The sequence below is a fragment of the Mirounga angustirostris genome, unplaced genomic scaffold (genome assembly GCF_029215605.1).
Source record: "Mirounga angustirostris isolate CCGP_5_RB_7025 unplaced genomic scaffold, mMirAng1.0.hap1 SCAF_9, whole genome shotgun sequence".
Classification (NCBI taxonomy): Eukaryota; Metazoa; Chordata; class Mammalia; order Carnivora; family Phocidae; genus Mirounga; species Mirounga angustirostris.
The window spans coordinates 13,573,363-13,586,546 of NW_026991717.1; positions in this window are offsets into that span (position 1 = coordinate 13,573,363).

The window sequence follows — 13,184 nt, forward strand, 5'->3', positions numbered from 1 at the left end:
TGGAAGGACACCCACACATATTTGGTAACCTGTGATGTAATTTATGTCAAAGGTGACATATTTTCAGTGTGAGGACAGCATGCAGTGTAGGGAAAAAAAGCTTTGTAAAATGACACTGGGTCACTTAAGTACCCACATGGATAAAATAAATATTGACACCTTCCTTATACTCACAAAGATCAATTCTGTATGAATTGCAGATCCAAAAGTGGAAGGCAAAGTAAAAGATTTCAGAAAAAGACATAGGAAAATGTCTTCACATTTATGTGATAAGCAAAGATTTCTTAAACTGATAATAGGTGCTAGTCATAATGAGAAAATACTGATAAATTGGAGATCATTAAACTTAATTTTTCCTCAAAAAGTATGAATTAAGAGAGAAAAAGGGTAAGCCACAAAGTGAAAGAAAATATGTAATCTCTATATATTATCTGACAATTCTATCCAGAATACATAAAGATTTTCTACAATGAAAAGGCAGAAAACCCAGTAGAAAAAGGGGCAAAAGACTTGAACAGGCACTTCACAGAAGAGCCTATCCAAATGGCCAGCAAGCATAAAAAGGTGCTCAGCATCACTAGTCATAAGGCAAATGCAAATTGAAACCACAAAATGATACAACTGCACACAGCCAAAATGGCTAAAATGAAAAGTCAATATTAAGTGTTTTTAAGGATTTGGAAAAACAAATTCCTATATACTCTTAGTGGGTGAGAACATAAATTGGTACAACCACTTTGGAAAACTTTTGGAAAAGTATCTATTAAAGCTAACCGTATGCATACCCTATGACCCTTCCCCCAGTTTCACTCTTCGGTATATAACCAACAGATTGTGCATATGTTCAATAAAAGACATGCCCAAGAACAGTTATCAAAGTACTACTTGTATAATTCCAAAAACAGCAGCAGTATATATTCATCAGTATCTGAGAGGATCAATTACTTGGGACTCTACAATGGAATACCATACAGAAATGAAGAACTAAGGTTGCATGCAACAACATGGGTATTTCATAAATCATGTTCAACAAAAGAAACAAGACAGCACAAATACATGCAATGCAAGATTTCGTTGACGTAAAGTTCAAGAACAGAAAAACACAATCTATGGTGTTAAAATTCAGAAGGCTGGGGGTATAATGCCTAAAAGGAGCCGTAAGTGGAATTCCTAGGATGATGTCAAGGTTTTGTCATTTTGGTCTGGATTCTAGTTACATGAACTTGTTAACTTTGTGAAATTCACTGAGCTGTAAACTTACAACTTGTATAATTTTCTGCATGTTTACTAAAAGGAAAGAAAAGTTATGAAGCATGGCCATTTTATTCCTAATTTACAATTAAAGAAACTGAGGCTGATCGCTGTTAGTATTTTAAACATGAAAGAAGACGAGCACTAATCCAAATAAACATTTTAAATCGTGTAAGAGTTGGGAGTCATTCTAAACAAACCCAAAGCATACAGTTCCTCAATAATCTTATTGCATTTGAATATTCAGTGATGTCTTCACATAAATAAATCATCATTTTAAAAAGATCTTCATTACTAGGAGTACAAAAAGTGACTTCCTCTAACTGGTCACCTATGGAAGCATTAAAAAATTACATGAGCAAATTGGCCCTTGACACCTCAGGATCTGAAGTGTTCCAGAAAGTTTTTTCTTTTGGGGCAGCTGGGTGGCTCAGTCAATTAAGTGTCCAACTCTGGATTTCGGCTCAGGTCATGATCTCAGGGTCCTGGAATCGAGTCGTGCATCGGGCTCCCTGCTCACTGGGGAGCCTGCTTCTCCCTCTGCATGCTGCCCCCCTGCTTGTGCGTGCTCTCTGACAAATAAATAAAATATTTTTTTAAAAAAGTTTTATCTTTTTACAGGTTATACTTCTGTTCATTGAGCCTGGCAGCGCAAGTAGTTAAGTTTTGGGGGAGTCGAAAGTTATACCGGGTTTTTCCACTGTACAGAGGGTTGGTGCTCCTAATCCCCCCAGCCCCCCTACATTGTTCAAGACTCAACTCTACACCCATACACGTATATTCCTAAATTTTTGTGAAATTTCACATATCTCCAAAAATTGATCTGTAGTTTCTAATTAAGAACCCAAGAACCTATGTTTTCAGGCCAAACATTCAGAGTTTGCCTCTTGCTGCATTTGACACCTTCGGGAGGAGGATGTGTTTTTCTAGAAGCCCCATGGCAGTAGTCTGCTCAATGCCAGCATTCAATTCATTCATTATTCAATCCAGCTTTTTTTCTGGGAAACGTTTTATTAGACTAGTCTTTACAGCTGAGAAATCCTGAGATTTCAATTTGCTTTCCATTCCTTTAATTCATTACAAAAATACATACAAGCTTCTCTTCTCTATGTATTTTCATTAGCAGATCAAAGCAACTGGTTGGAAAAGCAAAAGCACATGGAATCATTTGTTTAACTGCATAATGAATAGCTGGCATAACTGATTTCGTATGCATCTACCAGATAAATTGGGATCTGCATAGCGGTAAAGCCATGATTTTGTTTTTGTTTTGTTCTGTTTTGTTTTGTTTTTCCCTTAAAAGTTCTGCACAAGCTGGAGAAGTGATCCAGCAAAGAAAAGTTAACCAGGACAGGTAGCATGTTCCTTGTACAATGAAAGGAGACAGCAGATTTTTTTTCCTAATTGAGACATGAATCACCTGCATTGTATGTGCTGCACGTGGGGCTGGGCCCAGGGAGAGAACAGGGTTTGCTGAAGGAGAGTCTGAACAAGTGGGAGATTGTACAGAGAGCTGTGATCCTGGGCAGAACTGAGCTCACATAGGGAGAGATATGGGCATGTGTTCTCTCCAACTCTGAAAGTTTTGCCCTGGACTATGTTTTTTGTCACCCTAAGGTTCAGCAGCTTGTGCCCCAGGGGATTTGGAAGGGCAGAAGAAGCCCCTGAGCATGTAAGAATAGCATTTCTTCTTCTCATAATACAGTATATTCCATTTTAAAATTACCTAAAATGTCTGTGTATTTTTTTCTCTCTTCCAAATCATTAATAAAGATGCTAAAACAGCACATGACCTTGATTCCTTCCACCCACTGACCAGACACCTCTCTTTAGAAGATCCAGTGGCATTTATCACTCTGACCACCTTGAAAAATAGAATTGTCAACCTGCCAGTGAGCCTTCTTTTCAGCAAATTAAACAAAATTGGAGCTTTGTAAGATCCCGCTGTAACTTCTACTTATTTTAAATAGCAAACAGATCGTAGGATTATTTCTAGATACCCTCACTATAATCAGGTTTAAGCTTCATAATTTATAGCAGTGTATTTGCTTGTAAGATTCTGGACCCAGTTACAACCATCCCAGTAGCGACCGTTTATGGATGATCACTTACAGTCAAGGCACTTTAAAATCATAGTTTTAGTCAATTACAAAGATATTTTGCATAATGAACATGGTGTGTCTGGGCTTAAGGTTTTGATCTGTGCTCTGATTCTTGATTTTACATGAACCACTTCAAAAGCGTCATGGTTGGGGGTAGAGTTTGAGGAGGGGTGAATTCTCTGGGGCCTGAGCAATTTTAGAACTATTGACTTTTGAATGATGAGGTTTCCTGACATTCTTTTCCCTTCTTATAAAGGGTTACTTAGTCAGGCTGTCCATTTCTTTTGAGTATTCATATTGGCTGTTCCTGCGAAAGATCTCCAAATGAATAGTGTCACATTCATTTAATAATTAATGCCTCCTTTTCTCTTGACCCTTAGTTTTTGCCTGGATTTCGATTATTCATAGTCCTGTGGGAGTGTGTGTGAATTCAATTCACGTGTGGTCCTAAAACTTCCCATGAAGTGTTAAACTCTAGTAGTTTCAAACTTCTCTCCCAATGCCCTGGTAATCTATAAAATTGCTACCTTATTTGATCTGTTTCACCCACTTTCTCATTTTTATAGCTGTCCATTCTCTAATTCAGAGGCAACAAAATTTTACATGTCCTAAAACAAGCAATTTAAAAGGGGAGAAAACTCAGAGGACTGGTTGACCCCAAATTTGGACGATACTGAAATAAAAACTAGGGTTTTTTTTTTTTTTCCACCTGCCTTTCGTTAACATTTGATTGCTGCTGCTAGCTTGGAGTTGGGTGAGCTCAATGACCCGGAACCAGAAAGATAGGGGTTCAAATCCAAGATTTGGTACTGTGGTACCAACTTACTGTTTGTCTTTGGACATCTCTGGAGCCCCATTTTCCTCGTTGCTACATTAGAAATAATAGCACACAAATTATGAGGGTTTTGAATAAAAATATATATGCTCAGCACCTACCGTTCATTTTTATTGAATTAGGATATACACACAGAGCAGCGCACATAAGTATATGCAGCTTCATGAATTTTCACAAATTGAATATTCTCATGAAACTAACATCCAGATCAAGAAACTTAACAATACTAACATACCAGAAGCTTCTATGTGCCCCTTCGGATTACTATCCCTCAAGGGTACATATAAAGTTTCTCAAACTCAGCACTATTGACATCTGGAGCCAGGTAATTCTTCGTGATGGGGTGGTGTGATTCTTACCTCTGCAAGGATGGTTAGCAGCATCCCTGACCTCTACCAATTAGATGTCAATAGTACCTCCCCCAAATCTGGGAAGATATGACAATCAAAATGTGTCCAGATATTGCCAAATGCTCAGGGGCGTGGAGTGTGAGGAGCAAAAAATCCCCCTGAGCTGAGACCACTAGTATATACTGTGCATTATGGAGCCAGAACCTCAGGCCAAGAGGGACCCCTCCCATGTGAGCTGCCATTGGTTCTCCAGTCTTCCCCACTCTGTGGTAACTCACCAGCACCAGCTGCAATAGGCAGAAACTTCAGGTAGATTCCTAACAGTCCTATAAGGAGGTCGTCCCTGGGTCTGGGGCCCCAAAGGTCTTGCTTCTGTTTCCATTTCTCCACAGCTTCTATCTCCACTGCCAGTGGAAGTTTTAATTGGTTCAACCACTTTGGAAAACTGTTGGCAGTATTTATTAAGTATTTATGAACCTGAGCGTATGCTTACCCCTGTGATTCCCTTTTGAGTATCTATTCAATCATTAACCTTTTCCCGAAAGAACTGAAGTAACTTGCAACGACAACATTAATACGTTCATTAACTTTCCTATTTTAGTGGAGTCTTAACAGCTGAAAATAAGATACATTATTTCCTTGATATGTAGGATAAGCAAATCCAGGAGCCCAGGATTAGTATTAATTGTTTTGTAATAAATGATCTTATAATTTGAATCAAATTTGAATGAATCTATATATTATGACTGTTTGATATGTCTCTGAAATCTCTTTTAAGTCATTATGCTTCTACTCTTTTTTTTTTTTTTTCTTGAAATTTATTAGTTGAAGGAACTGTTGTTTTTTCCTGTAGAGCTTCTGACCATCTGAATTTTGGTGATTGAACCCCCATGGTGTGGTTTAATATTTTTACCTGTTTTCCTGTTCTCTGCAAATGGTAGTTGGAAAGAGGTATCCTCAGATACAGCTTTGATACTTTTGGAAATATTCTCTGTAATGCTGGTATACTCTGCCACCAAGAGGCATATAATTTGGGCAATAGTTAAAGTTTAGATCCATTAATTCATTAGAGCTGTAGTATAGGAATGGCTTAAATCTTGTTTTTCTCCTGTATTTATTAGTTTACACTGCAAAAAAGAGAATGCCTCATTCTATCACTTGTTTAACCAATAATAAAATTTTTAAAGTTTTTATTTAAATTCCAGTTAGCATACAGTATAATATTAGTTTCAGGTGTACAATATAGTGATTCAACACTTCCATGCATCACCTGGTGCTCATCATGGCAAGTGTGCTCCTTAATCCCCATCACCTGTTTCACCCATCTCACACCCACCTCTGTTCTGTAAACCATCAGTTTGTTCCCTATAATTAAGAGTCTGTTTCTTGCTTTGCCTCTTTCTCTCTCTTTTTCCCCCCTTTGCTCATTTGTTTTGTTTCTTAAGATGTGATATATATAAACAATGGTATATTACTCAGCCACCAAAAAGAATGAAATCTTGCCATTTGCAATGACATGGATGGAGCTAGAGAGTATTATGCTAAGCGAAATAAACCAGTTAGAGAAAGACAAATACCAATAGTAAAATTCTTATAGGAAATTGAGGATTCTTTCCCTTTATTTACAATTTAAAAAAAAGATTTATTCACCAGCATCTTATGATTAATTACATCTTTTGTCTCTTTATAAACCAATAGGTTTAAACTTTTTAATATATTTCTAATTATTATCCCTATATACAAATCGTCCCGTCTTTGACCAGCAGAGATCTCTTCAAGTAAGCTTCTGATTCCTTTTAACATGGTCTTCGTAGTTTTTGATAGTCTCCTTGATATTTGACATAATGAGATGTTCCAAACTCATACTGTACCTATCTTTCTGTGAACCTAGAATCAGTCATTTCTCCCAAGAGTCATGGTTCCTTTCAATGGGAAATGATATTTCAAGACCACAATCTAGGTGCATTAGTCAGGATTCTCCAGAGGAAAAGAACCAGTAGGATGTGTGTGTGTGTGTGTGTGTGTGTGTACATACTTATAAAGAGATTTATTACAGGGAATTGGCTCAGTGAGTCAGCAAGCTAGAGACCTAGGAGAGCCAATGATGTAGTTCAGCCTGGAAACCTCAAAAATGCTGGCTAATGTTTCAGTTTTCTGTCTGAAGGCAGGAAAAAAGCTAGTTTGTCCAGTCTGAAGACAGTGAGGCAGAGAGAAACCTCTCTTACTTATAGGAAGTGAGACTTTTTGTTCTATTCAGGCTTTCAACAAATTGAGTGAGGCCCACCTGCATTTGGGAGGGCAATCTGCTTTAGACAGTCTACCATTATCAGTTAATCTCATCCCAAAACATCCTCACAGAAACATGCATGAAAATGTTTGATCAAATATCTGGGCATTGTGGGTCCCAGTAAAGTTTGATGCTTAAAATTAACCATCACACTGGGTGCTAGGAGTGCTCAGTACTGCTGAGTTTCCAGTTGTTTCTAGCCATTTTCAATGCACAGAACTAGGAAATATTTTTAAATGATATACATCATGAATTCATGCTGACACGTCTTCCTGTCATCTTTGTTTTTTTCAATTTTTTTAGCATTTGCACATACAGACACATATATTTCTTCCCCTCCTTCTTAGAGAATTGGTAACCTACTAAAACGTATCCATGCAACTTACATTTTTCACTGAAAAATGCATTCTGGAGAGCACCCACAGCAGTATACAAAGATGATCCCATTCTGTTTTGGAGCTTGGATGTAATGAGTAATAGATATTTGGTTCTTTCTATCTATTGCTTTACAAATGACCCAGCAATGAATTGTATAGGTACACGTGTACCTACACATGTTTATAGTTTTACAATGATTCCTTCCAACAGATTCCTAGAAGTTGGATTTCTTGGTCAAAAGCTAAATATATATGTAATTTTGGTAGATATTGCTAAATTCTTCTTTACAGAGCTCTTACAATTTTGTATTCTCTCCAGCGGTGTTTGAGAATGCCTGTTTGCCCCAAATTCACCAACCTAGTCAGTTGACAAACTTCTGGATTTTTCCAATCTGACAAGTGAGAAATAGTATTTGAGCATAGTTTTAATTTGAGTTTTTCTTATAGTGAGAAATACTTTTCATATGTTGAACAACCATTTTGCATTTCTTATTCTGTGAGTTATCTGATTATTTATCTAGCCCATTTTTTTGTATAGGAATTTTGTATTTTTTATTTTTTTTTAGAAAATAAGTACATAGGAATATTAACCATCAGTGATTATATCACAGATGATATATTACAAATATTTTTCCAAGATTGTCATTTTTAGAACTCTAATTATGGTGTCTTTTGTAAAAAAAAAAAGGTTAGTTTTTATATAGTTTTTGGTTCTATAAAATCATTTAATCTATGTTTTTCCATTTCCTAGATTTCGATTGATCATTAAGGAAGTTTTCCTCATTCACAGGTGACAGAAGAGCCCACCCTTGTTTTTTTATTTGATTGTTTTGTTTTGCTGTTTTATTTTTAAACACTTGAACGATTTTTGTTTTTTTAAATCTGTTTGATTTTCTTCCGGCATGGAGGTTGCTGTCAAAAAGGCTAATGTCAGTTGGATTTTCTATTACTTATAAGTGACTTACTATTTTTTCTTGGAAGTTCAGTAGTTTTACTAGAAAAATGTCTCAATTTTGATCTTTGTTATCCAGTGTTGTTCAGTTATCCCAAGTATAGAGTGTACCTATTCAAAATGGAATGTCAGTCAATGTTCAAGTTCTGCTGAGTATATCCTTGGACTAGACTTACTGAGTCATAGGGTATGTACATCAAGCTTTAGGAGATACACTCAAAAGAGTTTCCCAAAGTTGTTGTACCTATTTGCATTTCAGCCAGCACTATAAGAGAATTCTTTTTTTTTTTTTTAAAGATTTTATTTATTTATTTGACAGAGAGAGAGAGAGACAGCGAGAGAGGGAACACAAGCAGGGGGAGTGGGAGAGGGAGAAGCAGGCTTCCCGCGGAGCAGGGAGCCCGATGCGGGGCTCGATCCCAGGACCCTGGGATCATGACCTGAGCTGAAGGCTTAATGACTGAGCCGCCCAGGCGCCCCTGTAAGAGAGTTCTGATGGTTCCACATCCTCCCCAACACTTGACATCTCCACCCATTTCATTTGAACTCTTTGGGTATGTGTGCAGTAGTATCTCATTACAGTTTTAATCTGCATTTTTCTGATGGCTAAAAAAATTGGGCACATTGTCCTATCTTCCCTTCACCATTTAGATATGGTAGTCTCCCCTAACCACCTGGTATAGAAATTGCAAGTATTTTCCCAAGTTTGACATTTTTAAACTCTAATTATGATGTATTTTGTAAAGAAAAAAAGTTTTAGTTTTTATGTATATTTTTGCTTTTTACTTAGTTTTTGGTGGTTTTGCTTTCCATGGTTTCAGTTACCTGTGGTCAACTGTGATCCAGAAGCAGATGATCCTCTTTCTGGTGAATGGTCAGAAAGTCAAGAGTAGCCTAATGCTCTGTCGCAGTGCCCATTTCACTGCATTTTATTATCTCACAATATCACAAGAAGGATGAGTACAGCATGAGAAGAGATTTTGAGAGACCATATTCACATGACTTTTATTGCAGTATATTGTTACAATCGTTCTATTGTATTATTAGGTGTTGTGAATCTCTAACTATGCCTAATTTATAAATTATCATAGGTATGTATGTACAGGATAAAACATGGTACACATGGGGTTTGGTGCTATCTGAGGTTCTGGACATCCACTAGGGATCTTGGAACATATCCCTTGTGGGGAAGGAAGGACTCCTGTAATTCTCCTTTGTGAAGTGTTTATTCAACCCTTTGGCCATTTTTTTTTTCAAAGTGCATTATCTTCTTTTCCTTTCCCTGTTTATAGAACTTCCTTCCAGGTGATCTACCTATGAACCAGTTGGCAGAGATATGGATGACAAGCATTCTTCCCATTTTATGACCTGCCTTTTCACTTCTTATGACTTGCCAATGATGTCTTTCAATGAAAAGAAGTTCTGCAATTTATTATTTTTTTATTGGTTTTAGGATGGAGATGTGGGTCAGAATAGCTTCACAGCTATTGTTCTTGCAAAATGATGAAAAAACATGGCTTTGTGCTTTGAGTTCTCTCTCCTCTTCTTTTTACCACTGGTGCCTAAAACTTCTCCCTCCTTTCCCCCATTGTTCACGTTGCACTCAATTTCATTTCCACTCATAGCAGTTTTTAACTTACTGGGGGACTTTGTCCTAAAAGGAAGCTTTGGTCTATGGGTTTTGAGATGTGAGCATTCACAGTGCCCAGATAGCCCCAGTTCCGTCAGACCCTACCATGCACTCACCTAAAAATTGGAATGTGTGGAAGTCCTGTCTAGTCTCAGCTACTGTCCCCAATTGCCTGCCATAACTCTCTGAGTACTTTCTGGAAATTTTGTTTTTGTTTTTGTTTTTATCTCAGATCCATCAGATGTCCCATGCCTCCTCTGCAGATACCATGTTGGTCTTGAAACTATCAAATTTGTCCTCACCCACTATATTTTGGGGCTCTTGGAGATATCATGTCACCTAGTTTGGGTGACTTATGTTATATATATGTTTTGGTTATGCTATCATAATTTCCCTGCTTGTCTTCATGAAATGATTTGGAAAGACTATACATGTGTATAATATATAGAGTCTTCATCATCTTCCCTGAATTTCTCTCACTATAATTATTATCATTCTCATCTTACAGAGGGAGAACCAAGCCCTTAGAAAATCTTGATCAAAGCCAGATAATAGGGATGCCTGGGTGGCTCAGTCAGTTAAGCGTCTGCCTTCAGCTCAGGTCATGATCCCCAGGTCCTGGGATCAAGTCCCTCATTGGGACTCCTGCTGAGCAGAGAGCTTGCTTCTCCCTCTGCCTGCCGCTCTCCCTTGCTTGTGCTCATTCTCTCTCTCTCTCTCTCACAAATAAATAATAAAATCTTAAAAAAAAAAAGCTCGATAATGGTAGTACATGGAATGGGAATCAAGCCTACTTCTACAAACTCCAAGGTTGTTATTTTTTTAAAAAGATTTTATTTATTTATTCATCAGAGAGAGAGCACAAGCTGGGGGAATGACAGGCAGAGGGAGAAGCAGGTTCCCCGCTGAGCAAGGAGCCCCATGTGGGACTGGATACCAATACTCTGGGATCATGACCTGAGCTGAAAGGAAGCACTTAACTGACTGAGCCACCCAGACATCCCGAACTCCAAGGTTTTAATTCTTCTATTCTATGACCTATTTTTATTTATTTATTTATTTATTTATTTATTTATTTATTTATTTATTTATTTATTTTTTAAGATTTTATTTTTAAGTAATCTCTGTCACCAACATGGAGCTTGGACTCACAACCCCGAGATCAAGAGTCTCATGCTCCACCAACTGAGCCAGCCAGGCACCCCTATTTATATTTATTTTTATCTAATAAAAAAAATCCTTGTTTGGCATGTTTCATAACATATATAATATTTTAATCATCTTGTATAAATATAATTTATATGTAAATAAAACTACAATTATTGGGGGTGTTCAAAATACTTTAACTGCTCAGTATTCACAGTTTAAAAAAATATATAAATATCTATGGGCACCTGGGTTGCTCAGTCAGTTAAGCTTCTAAATCTTGGTTTCAGCTCAGGTCATGATCTCAGGGTCCTGGAATCGAGCCCCACATCAGGTTCTGCGTTCAGTGGCGAGTCTGCTTGAAATTCTCTCTCCCTCTGACCCTCTCCCTGCTCTCTCTCTCTGTCTCTCAAATAAATAAATAAATAAATAAAATCCTTGGAAAATTTTTAAAATGTAAAGATCTAGCAACTTAATCAGTGTGCATTAAACTATGTAACAGGAAGTTTAAGTACTTGCTATAATGAAGAAAATAAGAATCCTAGAAAACAAAGATTCATTTTAATCTTCTTTATAACAGCCAGTTGTTATAATGTGAGGAAAGACAATGAAAATACATGAGAAATTATAAACAACGGCTTTCATATTGTGGATTCCGATGTTGTGGTTACCCAAATTTCATATGCAACAGAAAATACATATTACTGAAGTTTCATATCACATTAGCTGAATTGGGAAAACAACATCTATTTGGAGAGATAAACATTTGATGGAAATTGGCTAAACACTACATACCAGGCTATTTTTTTCCCTTCCTTCACTGTTGCTTAAAAGTATAATAAAGAGAAGTACAATGAAAATGTCTGGAAGAATAAAGTCTCCCAGAATCATTAAACAACACAAGTCAGATTATAAACAGAAATATTCAGTGAGGTTTAACTTTGAGGCCGTGTCTCCTTTGCAGGTCAAAAATGATTGGGTGCATTAAAGAGAGTCCTTTGTGTGGTTTCTACAACTGCTATAACAAATTGCCAGAAATTTCATGGCTTAAAACAAGACAAATTTGCCTTACAGTTCTAGAAATCAGAAATCCCAAAACATCTCACTTGACTAAAATAAAGGAGTCAACAGGACTACATTCCTTCTGGAAGCTTTAGTGGAGAATTGATTTTCCAGCTTTTAGACGCCACTCCCACACCCTGGCTCTTTGCCACTCCCCGCAATATATATATATATATATAATGATTATATTGGCCCCACCTAAGTCATCCAGGATAATCACCCTATATTCAGGATAGCTGATCAGCAACCTTGATTCCCCTTTGCCATGTAGCCTAACATATTCACAGGTTCTGGGGATTAGGATGTGGCCATCCACCATGGGTCATTATTCTGCCTACCTCATCCACTAGGGTTTTCTAATCTAAATTGACCAGTTTGGGCAGGAGCACATTTCTCTCCTGTTTTCTTAGGAGATTCTGTCCTCCATATTTATTTTCAAAGCCCACACATTTGTATGAGCATGCACACATATACACATACACACATTGCTAATAGATTCAGAACATCACTGGAAAACAATAGTACATGAAAAAAATGCTCTTAGTGTCTTAATAAAGACTCCAAGGCAATATGGGATTGATATAAAGAGCATCAAACTAAGAATCAGAAAATCCATGTTCTCCACCTGAATCTGTGCTTTTATACACTTTTTTTAAAAAAAATTTATTATGTTATGTTAGTCACCATACAATACATCATTGGTTTTTGATGTGGTGATCCACGATCCATTGTTTTTGTATAACACCCAGTGCTTCATGCAGTATGTGCCATCCTTAATACCCATCACCGGGCTAACCAATACCCCCTCCCCCCTCCCCTCTAAAACCCTGTTTGTTTCTCAGAGTCCATAGTGTCTCATGGTTCATCTCTCCCTCCAATCCGCTTCCCCAATTTTTCCCTTCCTTCTCCTAATGTCCTCCATGCTATTCCTTATGTTCCACAAATAAGTGAAACCATAGGATAATTGACTTTCTCTGCTTGACTTATTTCACTTAGCATAATCTCCTCCAGTCCCATCCATGTTGATGTAAAAGTTGGGTATTCATCCTTTCTGATGGCTGAGTAATATTCCATTGTATATATGGACCACATCTTCTTTATCCATTCATCAGTTGAAGGGCATCTCGGCTCTTTCCACAGTTTGGCTATTGCGGACATTGCTGCTATGAACATTGGGGTGCATACGGCCCTT